This window comes from Dipodomys merriami, unplaced genomic scaffold, assembly GCF_024711535.1.
Source record: "Dipodomys merriami isolate MVZ:Mamm:240054 unplaced genomic scaffold, mDipMer1.0.p SCAF_34, whole genome shotgun sequence".
Taxonomy (NCBI): domain Eukaryota; kingdom Metazoa; phylum Chordata; class Mammalia; order Rodentia; family Heteromyidae; genus Dipodomys; species Dipodomys merriami.
This window is the reverse complement of record NW_027204937.1, coordinates 16,426,389-16,450,514: the sequence shown is the minus strand read 5'-3', so window position 1 is coordinate 16,450,514 and position 24,126 is coordinate 16,426,389. Positions and strand designations below refer to the sequence as shown.

General features: G+C 40.6%; 1 long non-coding RNA gene across 1 annotated transcript in view; it reads right to left on the bottom strand.

Annotated features, from left to right (window-relative positions):
• The window catches only part of LOC138803467 (uncharacterized), a 30,568-nt gene extending 19,525 nt beyond the window's left edge, over positions 1 to 11,043 (bottom strand). Inside the window, exon 1 of the long non-coding RNA XR_011364948.1 lies at positions 10,881 to 11,043. This is a non-coding gene — a long non-coding RNA (uncharacterized lncRNA). The remainder of the gene's footprint in view (positions 1 to 10,880) is intronic.
• Between the last annotated feature and the right edge of the window lie 13,083 nt (positions 11,044 to 24,126).

Sequence of the window (24,126 nt, the reverse complement as noted above, 5' to 3'; positions counted from 1 at the left end):
GGTGTGGCTCAAGTGGTAGAGTGCTAGTCTTGAGCAAAAAAGCTATCAGTACTCAGACCCTGAGTTCAAGCCCCAGTTAAAAGCACACAAACAACAACAAAAAAATACCATATAATAGTTCAGATATATAAAAATATAAAGAATAGGTATCTATATATTCACAAACTTAGTTGAAGTAAAATTTAAGTTTTATAAAATGTGTTCCAGAATTTGTTTTATTGACATTCACTCTTTCATTTGTGATATTTACCTGTTACTATATAGATCTAGTTCATTCTCTTTCATTGTTACATGGAATTCCATTAAGTAAATACATCACAATATTTTCATTCTCTTCTTGACAGACATTTGGGCTAGCTGGAATTTTTTTTACTATAACAATGATGCATGAATTTTTTTTTTTTGGGTCCAGTCGTGGGGCCTGAACTCTGAGCCTGGGCACTGTCCCTCAGCTCTTCAGCTCAAGGCTAGCACTCTACCACCTGAGCCACAGCGCCACTTCCGGCTTTTTTTCTTTTTGCTTATGTGGTGCTGAGGAATTGAACCCAGGGCCCTCAGGCATGCAAGGCAAGCGCTCTACCACTGAGCCACCTTCCCAGCCCGTGCATGAATATTTTTATGTGTTTATTTTGCCAGTCTTGAGTCCTGGACACTGTTCCTGAGCTTTAATTTAATTTATTTTTTTTTCTATTCCAACCCCAAGAGTTGTTTTGAGGCAGAAAGATAAAAGAAGTCATAAACATGAGATCCATATATAATGTTCAATATTCTAGAAGATGCATTTTAAAAAGGTAAAACTAAATGGGCAAAATTAATATTTAACTCAATATGTCAAAATACTACTTTAGTAGGTAGTCAATATAAAATTATTTAATTTCAATTTTAACTTTTTTCAGAACTGAGTGATTCAAATCACCTGTGTATTTTTCACTCACACAATACATCTCAGCTGAGCTTTTATTTTTATTTTAGCTCAAGACTAGCTTTCTACCATTTGAGCCATAGTTCTACTTCTAGCTTTGAGAGATAGAGTCTCACTTTCCTGCCCAGCCTGGCTTTGAACTGTGATCCTTGTATCTCAGCCTCCTTAGTAGCTATGATTATAGGCATGAGCCCTTAGCACTCAGATATATATGATATGTCTCTTTCAAATATGATACTTTGAATTTACATAGGGCATATACATAGGCATGAACTGCTGGATGAGTTGTAGGTTATGTGCATTTTAATTTCAACAGATATTGCCAAATTGTTTTGCTCTGTAGTTGTACAATTTCTGTTTATGGTCATCAATTTATTAGTGTATATTAATTTTACAAAGTAATAGATTTTATAATAGTGTTCCTCAATCTTATTCATCCTTTCTCTTTCTTTTATCTCCTCTTTTGATTCTCCCTCCTCCAAAATTGGCTTGCTTCTATTTTCATCACATAAAAAAATCTAGATCCATAAATGGGAGAAAATGTAATATTTGTCTTTTTAGGTTTAGCTTTCTGCACTTAATATGATCTTGAGTTCTATTAGTTTCCCTTCAAATAACATAATAGCTGTTCAATTTCTATTCTGATCAGTAGTATCTAAGAGTTCTTTCAATTTCACATCCCTACCAATATTTGGTATTATCAGACATCTTAATGTTTGCAAATCTGATAGGTATGAAATAGCATCTCATCAGAAATGTAATTTTCCTTTACCTAATTACTAGTGAATAGCTAATAAACATTAAAGTTGTCATGCCCTTTTTCTATCCATTTGTCTTTTCTAAACTATTTGTTTCTAAACTACTTTTTGGCTGTTAAATGTACTACATATACATTTTTCAACTTTGTTGTATATCTGTTCATTTAAAAATTAAGGCATTCGGGGGCTGGGAAGGTGGCTCAGTGGTAGCGCTCTTGCCTTGCATGCCTGAGGCCCTGGGTTCAATTCCTCAGCACCACATAAGCAAAAAGAAAAAACCTGGAAGTGGCACTGTGGCTCAAGTGGTAGAGTGCTAGCCTTGAGCTGAAGAGCTGAGGGACAATGCCCAGGCCCAGAGTTCAGGCCCCACAACCGGACCCCCCCAAAAAAATTAAGGCATTCTGATCACATATATGGGATATATGTGCACATCGGAGGGAAACTAGGAGGAGGACACAGAACAAGAGGGAAAGGGGAAAACATAGTACAATGGGGCCCATCAGCTGCACTGGACATTGATCAAAACAAACTAAGCAACTCAATGGCAGCAATGGGAGGGAGGGAATGAGTAGGAAACAGGGAACAGCTGACACTAAGCAAAAGGAAAGGAATGTACATATCACCCAATATGGAAGAAATAACTGTATTGTCAAAGCTCATAGAACTCATAAACTTTATAGACCATGATAGACAATTTGCCCTATGAAGGTTAGAATGTGTGACTTTAACCAAGTATCACTATCCCACAATACTGTGAAATTTGTGAAATTATATAATCACTTAATCACAATAAAGAATTTTCAAAAAATAAAAAAATTATGGCATTCATCTTTTTTTCTTTTGGCTAGTCATGGGGCTTGAACTCAGGGCCTGGTCTTTTCCCTAAGCTTTTGCACTCAAGGCTAGCACTCTACCACTTTGAGCCACAGTTCCACTTCCCATTTCTGGTGGTTAACTAGAAATAAGAGTCTCATGAACTTTACTGCTGGGGCTGGCTTTGATCCATGATCCTCAGAGCTCAGCCTCCTGATTAGTTAGGGTAACAGGTGAGCCACTGGCACTAGTTATAACATTCATCTTTGTCATAGTACATAGCTCAATGTCTAGCAGTTACTAGACATCAATAAATATATATTCAATGAATGAATAAAAATCTTAACAAACATAAAACTTATAGACAATATTTCTAATCTCATATATTCCATCAATTAGGAGTTATAACTATCTACATAAATTTTTATACTCTCAAATTCTTTTACTTTTGAATGACATGATTTAATATGGTTTGAAGACTTTCTGACATAGAAGGCATTATAAAATCAAGATTAGAAGCCTAAAATTGTAAATCACCTGTTCTCTTTTTAAATATTTTCAAGAACAATTTTGCTGGCTCTTCTGGCTTCTATTGTATTTTAACAGTAAATAATAGCTAAAATAGCCATATTTCCATTAATTTTGAATGCCCCAGAGGAAAAGTCTATGTAAGTATGAGTATAAAGGTATAATAAGTAAGAAAACACTTGGGAATATGCCTATAATAAGCCAATGAGCAATAGAATATATATATATATATGTATTCATGTATATATTTCAATTTTAAAAGTGAACAACTATTTATAGTAAAGATGAGCAGAAAAATAAAAGCAGCAGCTTTTATATACTTTGAAGCCTAAGAAAATTAATTCACGACAACTTTCAAGAGACTCAGCCAAAGGTTCAAATAGTACAGGGTTTTAAAAAGAAGGCCAGAGGAGATAATGTGCCATTCTGGACAAAATAAGAATTTCTGACACTAGCTATTTGCAATCATTTGTACATCATTTCCTCCATCTGCACCTCAGTTCATTATCAGAAAATAAATGACCTGGCACCCTAGCTGATAGGATTATTACAGACTTCAAAATCATAGGAAAATGTATATGGCAACATCCTTCAATACTATGCATCTGTAATTACCTATCCTTCCTCACCTTCTCTCTTCCCATTCTTACAGCAGCAACCCTGCAATCCCTAAGCAAAATTGCTTAGGGATTACCAACTTCACTGAGGTGGACATTGTATTAGCTTGTGAGAGCTACTGTATCAAACACCACAGACTGTCTGGTCTAAACATCAGAAATATTATTTCTTGAGTCTGAAGGCTCAAAATCCAAGACCAAAGTGTCTTCCGGGCCAATTTCTTCTGAGACCTCAATCCTTGCTTTATAGATGGTCATATCCCTCTGTCTTTACATGGTATTCTCTCTGAGTATTCCATGTCGAAAATATCTTCTCACAAGGACACCAGTCATTTAGGTCTAGAGCCTACACATGTGACTTCATTTTATATTCATTACCTTTTTTGTTTAATTTTGTTTTGAGAAGGTTCTGGGGCTTGAAATCAGGACCTGGCATTGTCCCTAAGCTTTTTTGCTCAAGGCAAGTGCTCTCTACCAATTAAGCGACAGTTCCACTTCTGGATTTTTAGTGGTTAATTGGAGATGAGAGTCTTATGGACTTTCCTGCAGGGGCTGGCTTTAAACTATGATCCTCAGATCTTAGTCTCCTGAGTAGCTTGGATTACAGGTGTGAGCCACCAGCTCCCGGCTTAATTATCTTTTTTAAGGCCTCATTTCTAAATATAGTCACATTCCAATATATTGGGGGTTAGAACTTCAACATATGAATTCATCCCATAAACAGATACATAGATATCACATCAAAACACAGCTATCATTACTAATGTACTTACTACAATGCAATATGCTTACCATATTTGACTCCCTTTGTAGGCTATGAATGCTTGCACAGTATGAATATTTCCTACTCTGTCTTTAAGTGACTATGGTCAAAGGACTATTCCAACAAACTACTGATAGCTGAATTTATAACTTTTACCAAGAAACAATTAGACTTGACCTATCCTAAAACTTGCCTACCTGCAGTTTGAACTATTCTAAGGTTTTAAGAGAAAAGACAGATTTTCATTCTTATCATCCCAAAAGTATTTCTGCTCCCAAATTCCCATACTTTTTATTGCCCTTTCTTTTCTTGAATTATCTCTATTGAACTCTCCTAAGGTGATGAATTTGAAGACTACAAAGCTATTACATAAGTTAGTGAATTTTCCCTCTAACTCTGAATTTCTAAACTATTTATGCAGTTATGAAGCATTTGCTTGCCAAAGAGTTAAATACATCTTCCCTTCCCAGATAGTGAGCTTCTAGAGTAGTTTCTGAATGAACTACTAAAAGAGAAGTTGTCTTTAAAAATATGGGAGTGAGTAGGAAAAATAGTAGAGATACTGAGTACAGTTTTGGGCTTACCAGCTTTGAAGTAGAAATGGTTCACAGATGTTTATGAAGCTATCTATAGGTAACTAAATGTAAGACCTAATATGCAGAAGTAGCTTCACTATAGATAGATATTTGGGCAAAAAGTTTGCAGATGTTATTGGAACCCAAGTAAGTAAATGAGACTGTTAAGAGAATGCAGATAAAGTGTTTCAGCATAAAAGGAATTCCCATGGATGTGAAATGTTGCCACTTCAGCCTGCAAATTGCTGATTCTCATACCTTTGTCCATATTATCACCAATTAAGAAGACAGATAACCTTAATCAGAGCAGCCCAGAGTCTCTGCCACTTATTCTGCAATTTGGGAAAATTTCAAAGCCTTTAAATCTCAGTTTACTTGTAAAGAATGGAAACTATTATCTCCCCATGAATACTGAAAAATTGAGATAAGTACCAGTAGTAGTAAAAATAATATATATGAATACAACACATATAGCATTTCTACAATATGCTCTGCACATAATAAAAACTTTTTGAATTCACAACAATCTTGAGGTGCAATAATAAATACAATTATTATACTTATTTTTAGATAAGGAAATTGAGTCTTATTATTCACTGATAGAGATTAAAGATAGAATATAGTGAATTATAAGAGTGAGAAAGTTTGTATTTTGGTTAGATTTATTACAAGTCTAAATAGACTTAAATATAAAAGAAAAGAAGTTAGAAGAAAGAGGTTTAAGCAATGAAGATACATGGGGTCAGAAATTTAGCCTTCAGTAAAAGGAAGACGCAGGAAAACACAGGTACATTCTTTTAGTTAGTTTAGTTTTCTTGCAGGGGAAAAAGACAAGATACCTTTTAATGCAAATCTCCACCTTTTCTTTTAAGTAATAGGTGGGTGCAGGTGCTTGAATTGATAGGGGAAATTATGGTAGAATTATGGTTTGAATATGAAATGTCTACTACTGGTTCACATGTTGAACACTTGGTCTCCAGCTAATGGCACTATTTTGGAGATGAGTGAGGTGTAGTTGAAGAAAGTAGGTCATTGGGACCACCCATCTGAAGGTGATATCTGCCCCTAGTCCCTTTCTTGCTCTCTGCTTCCTGTCTACCAGGAAATAAACAGCATCCTCTACATATTCCTACTACCACAATGTATTGCCCATGCATATAGGGTTAAACAACCATGGACTGAATCCTCTGAAATGATGAATCCAAATAAATTCCTTTTTCAAATCAAAACATAAATTCCTCTTTTAAGGTGTTCTGTCAAATATTTTGTCACTGCAACAACAAAAACAATGAACTAAATCTGGGCTCATGCCCGTAATCCTAGCTAAGCTCTGAGGATAGCAGTTTGAAGCCAGCCCAGGAAGAAAAATTCTCTGGCTATTTATCTCCAGTTAACCACCAAAAAGCTAGAAGTGGGGCCGTGGCTCAAGTGGTGGAGGCTAACCTTGAGCAAGAAAGCTCAAGGACAGTACCCAGGCTATGAGTTCAAGCCCTCAGACTGATGCGCATGTGTGTATACACAAACCTAATATAAAAACAATGGTTGTATGGAAATGAGATTGCAACTGTGACTAAATCTCTGTGTGTACGTGCATGTGCATGTGTGTGTGTGTGTGTGTGTGTGTGTGTGTGTGTGTGTGTGTGTGTGTATGTGAGAGACAGAGAGAGAGACAGAGAGAGACAGAGAGAGACAGAGAGAGACAGAGAGAGATCCTTAATTTATCTAGAATTAACTCCAAACCACACAGGTTCAGGTCTTTAATACAGTGGTCCAAGTCCATCTTTCTAACCACATACCCCATTATTGACTTACACAAATACAATACTTAAGATTGTAGCAGCTATTAATTTTTTTAACAAACATGTTGTGTAACTGACCTAGTTTGCACATCTACCTAAAATGTTATTTAATAATTTTTTTCTCCAAGGCCCAAAGAAAATTCTTAAATTCTTAAATATGTTTCTAGATGTTTAAAATGACTCCTAAAAATGACTCCTCTGAATTGCAAAACCACTCTTTTACTTCCCTTAGAGTACTTAGTATATTTTGCCTAATAATTTAGGTAGGCATAAAAAAGTTTCATTTTTGATGGCAGAACATAAATTTCTTAGAAACAGGTAAACAATAACATTTTTAAAATGTCAGTTGAGGGGCTGAAAAGATGGCTCAGTGGTAGAGCGCTTGCCTTGCATGCATGAGGCCCTGGGTTCAATTCCTCAGCACCATATAAGCAGAAAAAAAAAGCCGGAAGTGGTGCTATGGCTCAAGTGGTAGTGTGCTAGCCTTGAGCTGAAGAGCTGAGGGACAACGCCCAGGCCCAGAGTTTAGGCCCATGACCGGACCCCCCCCCAAAAAAAGTCAGTTGATTTTAGTGATTATACATTTATACATGTGTACATATGTATACATGTAATCTTTGTGATACCCTATAATAGAAATTTATATTTTACAGATACTAAAGCTCACTTAACCTAAGGAATTTAGTCCCAAGGCTAGTAAATGACAAAGCCTAAATCTGAATCCTGGCCATTCTAAATCCAAAGCAGAGGATCTTTCACTAGACTGCTCAGAAACCATGAGTGTAACCTCACTGGCTTATCTAATTATTTCCTATTTATTTACCAATCATTAGAGAAAAAGTCTTTGAAATTACCTGTTAGTAGAAAGAATTCAATGTGGGGAAATTTCCCCTCTCTTTCAAAACTAAGATCAAACTCTTCTAAGATGAAGAGATCAGTTAATACACACACACACACACACACACACACACACACACACACACACACACACACACACACACACACACACACACACACACACACACACACACACACACACACACACGTTTTGCTTTATTGTGTTTAAAAATCCCTCTTCCTTTGAGGGTTTGTACCATCTGGATATCCCACTCACTCTACATCCTACCTCATCATCTGTTATCTACTACTCTAGTAATCCTCTATTTTTACTGCACCTGGGTCACAGTCTTCTTCTCTTCCCCATATCTCATCATACTAAATCACTTCACTATCCACACAGACTTCTTCAATATATATTAGCAGCACAATTCCTTGTCATACTTCACTAACCTTTGTTTCTGCTGTAGGTCACTACCCACACAGACCTAGCTGTTACCTACTCAACACCATATTAATATTAATGTATTAATATCCCCACGTCTGATCACAATCTGTTTTCCCCAGCTTACATGCACTAATCTGCTCATTGATCTAACTCAAGAAATTATAGTGTTCAAGTTCAAAATAACAAAATGCCCAATGTTTTCTTTCTCCATCAATGCTATTACCATCCTCCAACTCACCCAAGGCAACAATATTAACACCACATTAGACTCTTCATTCTCTTACCTGTACATCCAATTAACCACAGTCTCATAGGATTTGTATCAAATTCATCCTTTTGACCCTTTTAAAATGTTACTTGAAATCCTGATTTATAAAAAGAAAATCTTTCAGTGACTAAAATAAATCAACTATTTTTTAAGATATTTATGCACACAAGGTCTACAATGGCATGGCTTCTGCCTGCTTTCCCAACCTCACAGTTTGTTACTTTTTTATCTTTACTGTTATTTTTTCAGACTGCTGTAGTTCTTAATAGGAGCCATTCCCTTTCTCCTTTGGATCTTTTGATCATGCTGTTTTCTCTGTTTGAAATGAACCTTCTCTCATCTTTGCCTAGGTTACCCCTTACTATTTAAGTTTGGGGACAGGGGTTACCTCATCTCAGAGCCTTTCCTCAACTCAGCTAGTCTAAGAGTCCTCATTCTCTGGCAACCACAGCATCACAGGCACAAGTCTTACATTTTGTTCTGAGATGACCTATGTAATCATCCAATTTGCCATTTCCACAAGGATCAGAAAGTCTCTTATTCATCTGGTGACACACAGTAGGTACATAGGCTAAGACATGGTAAATTTAACTTTTCAACAGAATGATGCTTAATCACCATGTATAACATACTACTGTTAAATCCCTTTCAAAGGTGCTCTTCTGAATCTGTACAGTTCTATACAGATGGGTGTTACAAAAATTTACCCGACTTACACAAAAGCAAAGAACATTTACATAACATACCAGAAAATTTTAAAAATATGACACAAACTTCAAAAACACTGACCAACTTAAAAAGTAAAAACATAAAAACAAAGATTAAGAATCAATTCTGACTGCTAATACATGGTTGCCTAAAAAACTGAAACTTTAATTAGAGCTCAGAGGCTCAGAAATATCTACAAGGCCATCCTATCTCTACTGGGATTAAGAAATTATTAATTCACAGGGTTGCTTAGTCAGGGACTTAGAAAGTAACAGATATTTTTAAAAAATTCAACCACATATATCACCAGGGATAAATGACATTTTTAAAGTAAAAAACAATGTTGTTAAGTGAGCAAGAAAAAGTGTTCTTTTTTCATAGTAATCTGGGGCCTTCTGCTGGCAGTTAGAAAAGAGCAAAGGGTTCGATGTAATAAAGAATTTCCCTTTCCAGCCAAATATTAAATTGCAGTTTGGCACCAAAGTAGACCTCAATCCTCTTCAGAGTAAAAATAAGTTCTTTTATTTGCAATGGCATATTACACTTTATAAAACATTTTGATATACGTTAGCTCATTTGATGAAGTGTTTATAGACATTTTTTGAAGGGAAGAAAACCTGAAAGTCTCTGCAAAACAGGATCTTTTTTTTAAGCTGGGGTGAACAAACATTACTAGATTTTTTTTTCAAGTTCAAAACGACACAGAAATGAGGAAGAGAGTATTTTTTCTTTGTGTTTTGTTTTTTTTTCTTACTTAAGCAGATCAAATCGTTGGGCCCAAAGAGCTCTGCAAAAACTTACAAGGTTGTGTTTGTCTCCTTACTCAAATTAAGAAACGCTTCTCTAAAAGGGACAGGGGCAAATTATAGAGTTGATTTCAGAGAATGGATCTGAGAGCACAGGATATCAGGAGGAAATGAAGGAAGTGGAATTAATGAGGACAAAATTGATTATTCTCCAGCTATCTTAACAGCTATCCATATGGGAAAGGCACTAGAAAGATGAGAAGCAGCTGTTCATTTCCACCTAGAACCAAATCCATCCAGGAATGGAACGGGTTTCCCTGGGAGGAGATTAGCACCCCGTTACGGAGTATATAGCTGTCCAAACAGGTTTGTCAAATTGCTGGGGTGTTACATGGGATTCGCAAAGATACTTCGGCATGGGGTGCGAGAAAGAGATCCTGCATAACTCTCAATTCAAGTCCAATGGTGTCTGGGGTTCGCCCATGTGCAGGGCACCCTTTCATAGCGGTGCCCACGTGTCCCGCCCTCCTGGACACCTAGTCCACCTCCGTGTCCATGGCTCCCGCCCCCGATTGAGGTCTGAAACCTCCTGTCGCCGCCCGTTAGTGGCGGGATAGGGGCAGGTGGCACAGGAGTTATCCCGCCCCGGACGACAGGCTGCTGACAGCTCCCAGGTCCTGGATCCTCGTCTACCTGGACCAGGGACCCCGTTAGATATCCTGCCACCTCTGGCTTCAGGGCTGCCTGCTGACCCCAGCCCCAGCCCGCGGCCTGGACAGGGCGGCGGCGCTCTGCCTGCCGCCTGCCGCCCCTCCGAGGGGCCCCTAGCTTTGTGGCTAGCGGGCCCGCGTCCGTGGGCGTCCCTGCCGCGTTCAGGCCGCCAGCTGGACACTGAGGCCCCGAGCGGATGCGGCGGAGCCCCGGTCGCGCGGACACCGCCGGGGAAGGGCCGCGGCCGCGCAGGCCGCTAGACCGACAGCAGCCACAGCCCGGAGGCGCGAACGGCAGCAGCAGCGCAGGTCGCGCGCCGGCCGCTTGCGGTAGGCGGCGGCCGCCAGGCGGGCTGGCTGGCTCGGCAGGCGGCGGAGAGGCGCTTACCTGAGGGCAGCAGCTGCGCGGGGCGCCGGCGGCTCACTCTCTTCCCGCCGCCATGTTTCTGCTGCGCAGAGCGCGAGGGGACAACCAGGGAGGGGGCGGGAGGCGGCTCAGGAGAACGACGGGCAGGCGGGAGGGCGGCGGGGGTTCCACCGAGGAGGCGGCGGTGGCGGCGGCGGCAGCGGCCGAGGGGCGGGAGCGGGGGCTGCCGGGCCCCGCCCGCCAGCGCCTCCCGCCGGGAGGTGGCGCGCGCCGCGGCCGTTGGGCGCGCGCGGGAGGGTGGGGGGTGGGGTGGGGCAACGGAGCGATGCTGGGGGGGCGGTGCGCGTAGCGAGGGACCTGCCGGCCTGCCGCCTGGCGCTCCCCCCTCCCCGGCCCCATTTAGCAGCTTCACGGACGGGTGAAGTGACGCCCGCGGAGGTTTCGGGGACTCGCGTTCGAGCGCCGCCTCTGCCCCGCCAGAGGCGGTGTGGCGACGTCAAGCGAGTTAACTTCGCACCTCCTAGTCAGGCCCTCTTCTCCGACGCGCTGCGCCGAAGGGTTGGTGTGAGGTGAAGTAAGTGAGCACGGGATGCACGCGGACCTGGTAAGTGGAAAGGCTTCTCCGCGGCTCCGGTCCCTCACGTCCACCTGTGGGCCGCGCACGGTGCCCCTCGCCGCACCACTGTGCTTCAGCGCAGCGAGGAATCTGAAGACCCGGGAGGTGGAGTTCCCGGACACGGTCCTGCCGCTCCCGGCTCCCGCTCGTGCCTGGCCCAGTGCTGATTCGCGCGCTGCAGGATGGTCAGCTCTGTCCCAGGAGGCATCCTGGACCAAACACACGCTGGCTCTGGAAGGAACCTGCAAAGGAAGCTCATCCTGGCAGAGGGAGGTGTCCAGGTGTGGCAGGGATGGCTGGCCCCAGGGACTGGAGTGCCAGATGTTGAGTGAGGATCTGGTGGTGCTGCTGCTGAACCTAACAGAGGAAAAGGGAACGAGAACATGGAAGGAGATCTTTGCAAGTTTAGATAAAGAGCTTTGGGTTTCTTTTCTAAGGCCAGTGGTTTGCACAGTGATATCTTAGGAGAATCCTTTTAGGGCCTAGTGAACTCAACGTCGTTGTGGTTGTTGTTTCCAATAACACCAAACGTTATTTGCTTCCCCCCCCCCCCATCTCATTTTGAAAAAGTTACAGTGAAAAGTTTCATAGGATACATACTATCACCACCAATTAAAGCCAGGAACAGATTTTAGAATCCAGCTGTCTTCGTGTAAGCCAGGTGTTAGATGACATTAACACAAATGTAAAACACTCTTCATTCCTTTGGTCTTTAGAAAATACAGTTATTTTCACTTAGAAGTGCTTGTGTTGACATGTGATATGTTTATAACCATTAGTTAAGCAATTAATTAAACATGAATTAATTTATTGAGATAGGATCTCACTATGAGCCCAGGCTGGCCTCAAACTCATGATCCTCCTGCTTAGACTCCAGAATGCTGGGGATTACAACCATGAGACACCACTTCCAGTTTATTACTCTTTTAATGAATGCCTTTAAACTTCCTGGTTTAAATTGCATATAGTAAATGTTGGTGGAAGCCACAAACTGCATTTTTAAAAAAAAATCTACAAAGCCTTCAGTAATATTTTAAGACTGAAAAAGAGCACTGAGATCACAAGGTTTATAAATGCCTGCCTTAGGAGAATTTTAAGTAGGGAAGTGATCTCATCAGATTTACATTTCAGAAAGTGCTTTCAAGCCTCAGCTTAGTCCTGAGGGATTAGTTGGTGGCACAGAGAGACACTGAAGGCAGAGAAAGAGAGAAGGGTGAAAGCTCAGGGCAGGTAAGCCACAGAGCTGAGATCCAGGTGACTCCACACTTTTTATTTGGTATTGCTTTGTCACCTGACCAGTACCAAGACGGTGTCCTTTTTCCCACTTTGCCCCTTATAGAGAAGATTCTGCTATCACATGCTGTGAATGCTACCACTGTTTAAGCCCGACAATCACCTCGCCTTAGTGTCTACTTTCTGGGAACAGTCAAGCAGAGAGGCAGGTGAGGGGAAACAAAGGGGTGACCAATGACAGTATGAGTGGGCTTGAGAGTCACCTAGGCACAATATCCTTCGCATACTTATAGGGTTCTTCAGGTAAGTGAGAGGGAACAGCGGCATCACCAAACACCTCTACTGTCTGGAAAGCTGCTTTTGGAAATAAATTTTCCCAAAGTATCCATAACCAATGAATATCTTGAAAAGATATAAACTTCATAATCATCCTAATTTAAGCATATAGGAAAAAATTTAATATATTCTTTACTCATTATGAACATGAATCAGTAATAATGTCAGTCTTTGTTATTAAGAAATCCCATTGGAGCTGGGTGCCAATGTCTCGTGCCTGTAATCCTACTTGGGAGGCTGAGATTTAAAGAATGAAAGACTGTATTGCTTCTTAAGAGGAGGTCCCAGAATGTTTGTTGGGGGTGAGTGTATTCTGATAGCTTCTTAGTTTCTGATTATCAGCTGCCATTTCTCTGGCAGTATACCTGTCCACTGAGTGCCTACTTCTAATTTGCCAAGGCCAAGAATATTATTTACCCAAGTTTACTGGAATTGGATTTAGCCTGTATCATTAGCCCTCTACCCAGACTTATTTGTTCTTGTCTTCACTTTCATTAGACAATTCCATATTCACGGGTTAAGAAGCAAACACATGACTTCCCTATATTCTATGTTTGTTCCCTATTTCATATAATGACCCCACCATATTCTCAGTCACCTACAATAGTTGTATTAGTCAGCCTTCCATCACTGTGATAAAATACCTGAGAAAAACCAACACAAAGGAGCAAAACTTTGGCTTACAGTTTCAGAAGCTTCAGGCTATGGTTAATTGACACAGTTGCAGTTAGTCCTGTTGCTTCATGACCAATTACCACAAACTTAGTAGTTAAAACATCCCTGCTGGTTAGTTCAGAGTTCTGGGGCTGTGGCTGGGTTCTCTGCTCAGGCTGTTACAGGCTTCAATCATGGTCTGTTGAGCCTTGATAAGGGAAAGGTCTGTCCAAGTTCCTTCAGATTGCTGACAGAATTCATTTCCCTGTGTTGTAGGACTGTGATCACCACTGTCTTGCTGTCTGTCAATGGGGGACCACTCTCAGGTCCTTGCCAGGAGGTCTCTCCTTAACTCATCAACAGACACTCTTTCTCATAGTGAACCAATCTCATCCTTTGAATTGCTCTGATTTCCCTTCTTTGAACAGAGAACACTTTAAGCTTTTGAACAATGTGTAAGTAGGTCAGGCTCTCCCAGATGATCTCCCTACATTAACACCAACACTGCCATATAATGTAACCCAATCAGAGGAGTAAAATTACAGTCATTGTCCCAGGATTGTGTAGGAGGTGGACACCAGGTACTAGGAATCTTGGGGGCTGCTTTAGAATTCCATTTACTATGTCTAGTGAGACTATCTCTTAAACATTCTCTGAGAACTCCCACTTCTGGCTTTTTTCTTTTTGCTTATGTGGTGCTGAGGAATCGAACCCAGGGCCTCATGCATGCAAGGCAAGCGCTCTACCACTGAGCCCTCCCCTGGTTGTTTGCTCTGGAGCTTAATGGCATGACATGTTGTGTTACTGTTTGGGGGCTCAGTTGTAAGCTTATTTGCAAGGCTGAAGGCTTCTTGAGATCAGAAACTTCACTTTCATACCTGTAGTGCCAATGTTCAATCAAGGTTTGGAAAAAAGTTTTCTTACGTGTTTGTTTTAAAAATGTAAGTGTTAGCCGGGTGCTGGTGGCTCACGCCTGTAATCCTAGCTACTCAGGAGGCTGAGATCTGAGGATCACGGTTCAAAGCCAGCCGGGGCAGGAGAGACCGTGAGACTCCTATCTCCAATAAACCACCAGAAAACCGGAAGTGGCGCTGTAGCTCAAGTGGTGGAGCACTCGCCTTGAGCTGAAGAGCTGAGGGACAGCGCCCAGGCCCAGAGTTCAAGCCCCATGACCGACAAAAAAATAAATAAATAAATAAATAAAATAAAATAAAATAAAAATGTAAGTGTTGGTGGCTCACACTTGCAATCCTAGCTAGTCAGGAGCCTGAGATCTGAAGATTGTGGTTCAAAGCCAGCCCGGGCAGGAAGGCTGTGAAACACTTATCTCCAATAAACCACCAGAAAACTGGAAGTGGCACTGTGACTCAAGTAGTAGAGTTCTAGCCTTGAGCTGAAGAGCTCAGGGGCAGTGCTCAGGCCCAGGGTTCTAGCGCCATGACTGACCAAAAAAAGAACACGTACATATTGTCTTTTAAATCCTTGCTTAGATCCAGCTAAAAATTTTGGACAATTCTGGAAGACACCTCTGATGTCACTTGGTAAATATCTTTGTATGATATGTACCTCTTTGTAGTACCTTAAAGTCAGAGTAATTTTGAACATGGTTTTATTTGTATTTACTTAGTATTCTGGAACACATCAATTTATAGATGTCATTGACTTTTTGATGTTGGATTTTTTTTAAAAGGAGATGGATAGGATTTAAAAAATCCAGGAGATGGTGAATGGAATTGGGCTTGACAGACCCAGAGACCCTTAAGGTCACCTGTAGAAAGATGCCCAGGAATGGAGGTGATGGAAAGGGATGAAAATAGACAAAATTAATTAGAGTGTAAGTTCTTTTTTAAAAGAAGGGTTGTGAACCCAGGTACCAGTTGCTTATGCCTGTAATCCTAGCTATTCAGGAGGCTGAGGTTTGAAGATCTTGGTTTGAAACCAGCACAGGTAGGAATCCATTCTGATATCTAATTCATCAAAAAATCTGGAAGTGGGGTTGGGATGTAGCTTAAGAGCAAAGCACTTCCCTAGCAAGTGCAGTGTCCTGGGTTCAATCCCCAGTACCAAAAAACAAAAGACAAAGATAAGCCAGAAGTTTATCTGTGGGCTTAAGTGGTAGAGCATTAGCCTTGAGTAAAAGAACTCAGGGACAGTACTCAGGCCCTGAGTTCAAGCCCCAGGACTGATACACACTCATCCATCCCCCAAAACAATAACAGCTGAAAGAAGGGATGCAAAAAGACCCCAGGTCCACTGTTTCATGTATTATATTGTGAAACCGAACTTGACAATGTCCTCTATAAGGGACAGAAAAAAAAGAAAGGAGTGATTATTCTGTCACTGACAATTGAGTTTTATTGTACTGTTGGTGGCCTAGGAGAAGAGTGGGTAAAGGAAATAGGAGATGTAGCTTCTGGTGCTTAAAGAAAAGTGAAGAAGGTAGATTGGAACACATAAGCTCTTAGGCTCCTAGATTTCCAATGTTTCTTCGTACTTTCTGGTTGTGGACCGTTTGTGACTCCCATTTCACCTCCAAGGCTGAGAAAAGGACAGAGATTCTAACACAAGACAACAAAAGAAACACAATCAAATGTGGAATTTGAAAGAGATCCAGAAAAGGTTACAAACTGAAGGTAGTATTTTAGCTGGGCCCAAACTATGGGGAAGAAAAGTTGATTGGAGGCAGGGAAGGAAGTATTGGAGAAGCATGGAGAGGTATAATGAAGGATAGAAACAAGAAGCATGTTTAAGAAAAGGCAAATACTTTGTGTGGCTGCAAACAAGTGTTGATGTATTGGAGATATAGGAGCATAAACTATGGTGAGTCTCAAATGTTAATAATTTTGAAGACAGGGAAGTTGAACAGAAAGTGGACAGGGGTTCAACTGGGGACACAACTAGAGTGTTTGGTCAGCTTTATCAGACTTTTGCTGTTTCCTTTGCCTGGAATTCTTTTGTTGCCCATCACTAATGCCAGCTCTTTCAAGAAGTCTTGCTCTGCCTTGCATCTAGCTAGGATCTCTTCAAGCTCGAAGCACCTACAACCCACCATCTGACCCTTTTTCATGGCATCTATCACAGCCTGCCTTTCCAGGTAGAAATTTTAATCTATACTTTTTGTAAATCTTGCACACACTATAGACTTGCTAAGTGTTTTTAAGGTTAATAAAATCATCTTAAATACTGGGCCTGTAACTTGAAACTGCTCAATATACATCACTAGTATTCCTGGAAACAGGGCAAGCAGACCATAGATTTGAATGTCTTTCTACTCACTTATGAATTTGAGATAGATAGGACTTAGAATTCACTAGTATTCATTTGCCAATGATATTCATACAAGGTGACACCATGAGCTAATGATCAGAAATAGAGTATTAGTCAGGTTCCTAACACACAAGAGAAGCTTAGTAACCCTGCTTACCTCCCTAGATCTTGAATTTTAAACACTGAACCACTTAGAATTCTTCCCACACTGTGGGAACTTCATACTGCTCTTGTATTTGATGCTCCACTTGTACCTGGAACTTTATTTCCTTTTATCTCTATCTTCCTTTGCCCTCACTAAGTTAACTCCAACTCATGAATTAAATTACCTTCCCTGGAACTTCTTTAGAACCCTTCCCTTACATACTCACCCCAGAGTTGGGTAAATACTCCTCCTCTTGCTCTCTTGGTAACCTGGACACATACTTTCATCATTGTTCTTACTAGGATGTATGCACACCATTGGTTCTTGTCTTACTATCAGCTCCAGAGGACAGGAAATCTCTGTGTGTTCTTCACTGCATCCCTAGTACCTAACATCTGGAACACAATCGAGGCTCAGTCAGTTTTTATGAGATGAAGGTGCACAGCCGGGACCTCTCAGACCCAAGCCACAGGCCAGAGAGGCAGCCTCCTTTTTGCCTACTCTGGCAGTAAAGGACCACTGACTATATAGACAGTGTGATTTGCAGAGGCATGCAGAGCCCTGAGCCTCATTGTTTATCTAAGGCACTTCTTCTCTTTCTCCTCTTGTAAAATAGCAAATAAAAATCATTCCAGGAAGCTATGTAGTTGAGAAACTTCAGGCTCTGTCTAAGCTCCTAGATAAAGACTTATTGTTGGAAAGTTGGTCATTAATCCAAAATGCCTTTTCTCTGTGCTTATGTTTCACACCCTTCTAAAGACAAATTCTTTTTTTTTTTCCTCTGTTGCCCTTAAGTCTTTCACTAGCTGGTAACTGAAAATTAATAACTTGGCAGCAACTTACATAAAATGATCTAAATATATAAATTGAGCACAAGGTTATCCTGTGCTTTGGTGTGTGATTTTAAATTCCTCTCAAAGTACCTTCTTAGATGGCTAGTATCTTCATCTATAAAATGAGAGAAATAACACCTACTTGGCACATTATTTTCCTGGCACATGGTAATAGTAAAAGGAATGTTCTTTTCAAATTCCAAGTTAGAATTCTCTTACTTTGCTCTCCCTAGCCAGACTTTGAGTCATTAAGTTTTGTCCTAAGTATCGTGTGTGTGTGTGTGTGTGTGTGTGTGTGTGTGTGTGTGTGTGTGTGTGTGTGTGTGTGTGTGTGTGTGTGTGTGTGTGTGTGTGTGTGTGTGTGTGTGTGTGTGTGTGTGTGTGTATCCATGTGCCCATCCTGGGGCTTGAACTCAGGGCCTGACGCTGCCCTGAGGGTTTTTTTTGTTTTTGTTTAAGACTAGTGCTCTACCATTTGAACCACAGCTCGACTCTGGCTTCTTTGGTAGTTAGGAGATAAGAGTCTCATGGGCTTTCCTGTTGGGGGGCTGGCTTCTCAGCTTCCTGGGTAGGTAGGACTGGGGATATGGGCCACTGGTGCCTGGCCCTAAGTGTCATACTTTATTTTATTTTTTTTATTTTATTTTATTTTTTTTTATTTTCCGGTTGTGGGGCCTGAACTCTGGGCCTGAGCACTGTCCCTCAGCTCTTCAGCTCAAGGCCAGTGCTCTACCACTTGAGCCACAGCGCCACTTCCGGCTTTTTTCTTTTTGCTTATGTGGTGCTGAGGAATCGAACCCAGGGCCTCAGGCATGCAAGGCAAGCGCTCTACCACTGAGCCAACTTCCCAGCCCCTAAGTGTCATACTTTAAAAGAAAGATCTTGACCAATTAATACCTAGAAGCAAATGACAAGGAATCTGGAAGTTGAATTTTATAAGTAACAGATGAAATATTTAGGAATATTTATTCTGTAGAAGACATGAGTAGAAGTAGAGTGGGGTAGGGCAGCCCCTTAGAAATGTCTTCAAATGCTTGATTTCATAAAACACTGAACCATCTGTTAGTTTTCAGGAGCTGGGGATTCAAAGAAAACTAAAATACAATCTCTTTCCTTGAGGATCTCAGACAACAAAGGACTAAGGCAATACAAAAGAAGCTCTTACAGAGACATACACAATATTCTAGAGAAAACAGAGAGTTCATTTTGCCTAGAGAGACATTGAAGGCTTTACCAAGGAGGTTACATTTGAGTGGACTTGAAAGGAAAAGGCAGGAATTCTCAGGAAGAGAAAAAGGGAAAGAGCATGTAGGCAACAAGTGCAACATGAACAAAGAAAAATCCTCCTGGGAAACCTAAAGCACAGTGGACAAATGGGAAAGTGGTCCTGCACAGTGTGTTTGGAGCCAGATTGTCAAAGGTCTTATGAAGCTAATGACTTTTGGATATATACTTCAAGTGGGTATTGAAAAGCTGTCTGGATTTGGGCATAGGATCTTTATTTTAAAAGGAAAACTTCAGTGCAGAATGCTGACAGAGTTGTACTGAAGACATAGGAGGCAGGAAAGACAAGGCATCTTGGTGTACTGAAGAGAGTTCTGAGCTATCTTATACTTGTCATGATTGAACTTGACCATGTTTTTAATTTGTCCTTTATATTAGGAAATAGACTGAGTTTTTATAATTTGAAAATTTGAAACCCAAAATGTCCTGAAACCTAAAACTCTTTGACCACAAGCATGAAGCTCAAGATGTTTTAGATTTTGGTACATTTCTAATTTTGGAGTTTGAGATTAGGGAGCTCAACCAATAAAGTCTATGCAAACATTTCAAAATTTGAAATACTTCTGTTCCCAAGCATTTGGATAAGGGGTATTTAACCTGTCATTACATCTATTTTATTGAGTGTGGGGTTTTGCTTGTTTGGTGCTGGTCCTAGAGATTGAACTCAGGGCCTGGGCACTATCCCTGAATGTTTTTGCTCAAGATATATGTTCTACCGCTTGAACCATAGCTCCACTTCTGGCTTTTTAGTGATTAATTTCCTGTACAGGATGGCACCCAAGCTGGCTTAAAACTACTATCCTCAGATCTCAGCCTCCTGAGTAGCTAGTGTTACAGGCATGAGCCACTGGGCTAGAGTTTGTGTTTTAAGAATAAAGTAAGCTAAGTTAAGCCAATATCCTCAATGTGTCTGGAACCCAAACCACTTCTTTCCATCCCTTTCTTTTCATGGACACAGAGTTTTACTCAATGAATCTTAAGAGTTGAGAACAAACAATGAACAAGTTCCCTTCCTAGACATGAATATAACAATAGCTATGGATATACTCAAGAAGGATATTTCTTTTGTGGAAGGATAGTATGTTGAATCAAATAAACCTCTGAAATCTCTTTCTTTCTCTAAAATTCTACTTTTCTGTCATCTTTAGTGTCCTAGTATTAGGAAGAGAGCCTTGGGTGTTTACATATTGACCCCATTAAATGCAACCAGTTGGCACAATGGGAATAATATTACTCAAAATAACCATCAATTTATGAAGTGTACAAGTTGAAAAAATTCCACCCTAAAAGTCTAACAGTCCCTCAGGAGTAACTATAATACAAGAGGAAGACCACTGGAAGCCTGGGGGGTCTAGATTCCAGTGTCAGAAAGGAAGGGTTTTGCTGTATGATCTTAGATAAGTCATTTTTATGTTTTGGTTTTTGTTTCTCCCATATAGAGACTGGGCTTCTGCTGGTCAGTCTAGTACTAACATTCTGAGATTCTGAGCATCTAAGCTGTTAAGATCATGAAATTATAGGTGTAAGAATGTTAGGAGCTTCCAAATGTTCCTGAAGCAGCTATATCACTCTCAGCTTATACATGAGTCTCAATTTAAGAGCTTGAAGACCCATTTAAAATATCTTTCAAATATGTCAAGTGCATTGGGGACAAAACTCATTGACATTTTAGAATCAGAAATTCATCGTGTTTCAATTCTTAGCATTAACTTGACCGAAAATTGGATTATTTCTAATTTCTGGTTGAGAGAAAAGTCACTTGCTCCAATATGGCACAGAAATAAAAATGTCAGTCATCTGTCACAGGCAATTGATTGTTTTATCTTTTTGTTAACTTAAGCACCTAGAAGCTGCCTCATCCGGGAGTAAAAAATGTACACTAGGTGTAGAACAGGGCTACTTTTACACAACTCTTCCCTTTATAGCTCCTGTTAGGCTCCTGCTCATCCTCTATTAGAAGCTGAACCTGCCCTTTTTCTGGTCCACTCACTATGCTTCCTTGGCCCTTTGTGTCGGTCATACTAGATGATGACTATTATCTTTGTTATTGATTCTCTACAAATGGGTGAGGGAAGTGAGCACTAACATTCAATGAGCACCAGCAATGTGGTAGGTGTTGTATATCTGTATATCACCTTAAGTCTTCCACACAGTGTCCCTAATGGAGCAAGTACTCTTACTCCCTGTTAAGCTGAGGAAACTGATGTTAGAGATGTTAAATAACTTGCTCAGTGTGGCTGGTAAATGACAAGTCTGGCTTTAAATTAGGACTCTTTGGTTCCAAAGCTTTCAATTGCCCATGCCCTTGTCTGGTTTCTTGTCATCTTTGTAACCTAAACTCTTAGTAGGGGGGAGTCAGACATTTGTATACATCAATTACCATTGTCCAATATCAATCCAATTCTGTTCAATCAGTAAAGATTTCATGAATGGAACACTGGGGGCAGCCACAAAGGAGAACATAATTGAGTGGGGATCAAGCTAGCCTTTCCCTGACTTGCAATGAGCTTCTAGAGACATCTGCTTTGAAATAAATACTCTCATTAGCCTTGTTGGTGTCTCAGTCTGTGGGAGGCGGTGATAGTCTTTTGACAGGGCCAGCTGGCATGATAGACTTGTAAACCAAATTAGTTTCACATCTTTCTAACAATCTTGCTTTGAGGTCTTATGTCATTGGAGAAACAGAACTCAAAAACAAGTGGTGTATATATGAGAAGAGCTGTAATGGAGACTGCACAAGATTCTAAGAGCAGAATGAGAAGTGATTATTTCGCCTACAAGAAATGTTTACAAAAAAAGAATTAAGATTTCACAAAGCTGAGACCCAAAGGATAAATCATCGTATTTACTTTTTCTTTGTTTTGCTTATTTTCTAAGTGTAAATAATGAAGGTTAGTCCTAGTAGAGAATATGTAAATGGAGGGAAGCACCAGCCGGAAGGACCAAATGGTTCTCAGTAGTGGAACCTTGGAACCAGAGGGAAATGGCAAGAGGTAAAATAAAAGAATAAATAAAAGTCCTTGGTTCAACAAGAGAGTCAAAGGGCCTTGAATGCCATGCTAAGGATTAAATTATTCTTTTTTTCTGGTACCATGATTTGAACTCAGAGCCTTGTGCTTGCTTGGTTTGCTTGCTTTATTGCTCAACTGGTATTCTACCGCTTGAGCCATACCTCCAGCCTGGCCTTTTCTAATTATTTTGGAGATGGAATATCTTTGACTTTTCGATCTTTAAATCATAATCTTTTCTACCTTTTCTACCTTTCTATCTTTTCTACCTTTAAATCATAATCCTTTGGAATTCAGCCTCTTGTGTAGTCAAGATTGCAAGCATGAACCACAAGAATCTAGCTCTTAAATTTAGTCTGTAGATACTCCATGACCCTAAGGTACAGCTTCAAAAGTTCACTTAAGTTTATATATTTTGAACCTAAACACCTAGTAACAATCAGAGCTAGAAGCAGTGCAGGATGTTGGAAATTGGAAGTACAAGGGTCTGATTACAGTCTGACACTGCTATGTAGTCACTAGTGACCCACCTCACTAGTGACCTGATTTTCCTGGGTTTCTGTTTTCTCCTAAACAAACCCCTAAATAAGTAAAATACGATTTCTAGGGCTCACAGTGCTACATGTCTATGTCTACCAGCTTCACCAGCAAAATTCTCTAAAAGATTTGCCTCTGCTCCTGTGGTGAACAGGCTCCATTGAACCTATCATCCCACTTCATGGCTTTGTGAAGTTCCTTCCACTTGGTGTGGGCCACGCATGTGACTTGCTTCTAACCCATAGAACCCAGCACTGGTGGTAAGATGGAGGTAATATATGTGATTATGCAAATGATGACTCAGTTAGATTACATGAAAATATGGCACCCATCTTTCAGAGTCCCTTGTTATATTCGTTGGCCTTGAAGAACCAAGCTGTCTTGTTCTGGGTTGCCTATGTTGGGAGGTTCATATGGCAAGGAATGGAGCTGATGGTGGCTTCTAGCTGACAGAAAAAACCTGAAGCTCTCAATCCTGTGGCTGCAAGCAACTGAATTCTGAGTCTAAAAGCAGAGCCTTCCTTAGCTATGCTCAAAGGAAACTCCAGCCCTGGAAAACACATCTTGATTTGAAAAGACACAGCTGGCTGATTCCAATTCACAGAACATCTGAGTTAATAAACATGTAACGGATAATACTATGGTTTGAATTCAGGGTCTTTGGTGTTTTGCTGTAATTATTTTTCAGTTAGGGCTACCCTGGACCATGATCCTCCTCCTCCTGCCTCCCTTGTAGCTGGGATTACAGACATGATCCACTCTGCCTAGCTTTTGGGTTGAGATGAGGTCTTGTTAACTTTTTTTCTGGTCTGCGTTTGATCCATGATTAACTTGGTCTCTCTCTCTCTAGTAGCTGGAATTATAGGTGTGAGCCACCATGCTGAACATGGTGTGATATTTTTCTATGCAGCTGCATATATGTCTCCATTTCCATCTTGGAGACTCTGACCCCATGCTTATGCTATTTATAACTCTGTGCCACCTCTGTGATTCCCATACATCTATGTGTGAATAGTTTTATCTGTTTATATCTATGTGTGAATCACTCATACTTGTGAGAGTTTATTTTATGTGTCAACTGGACAGGGTCACAGGATACTCAGATTACAGGTGGTGTGTGTGTTTGAAGGTATTTTCAAGAGAGATTAAAATTTAAATTAGTAAAGTGACTGAAGTAGATGTGCTCTCCAATGTGGGTGGGAATCATCTAATCTGCTGGGAGTCTGAAGAGACAGAAAGGCAGAAGGTTGATTTTGTTCTATATCTAAGTCCTGCGCTAGACTAGTGTTGTTTTCCTGATTTGGCACTCCTCGTTCTCAGACTTTTGTTCTGGACTAAAATCTTCATCACCAAC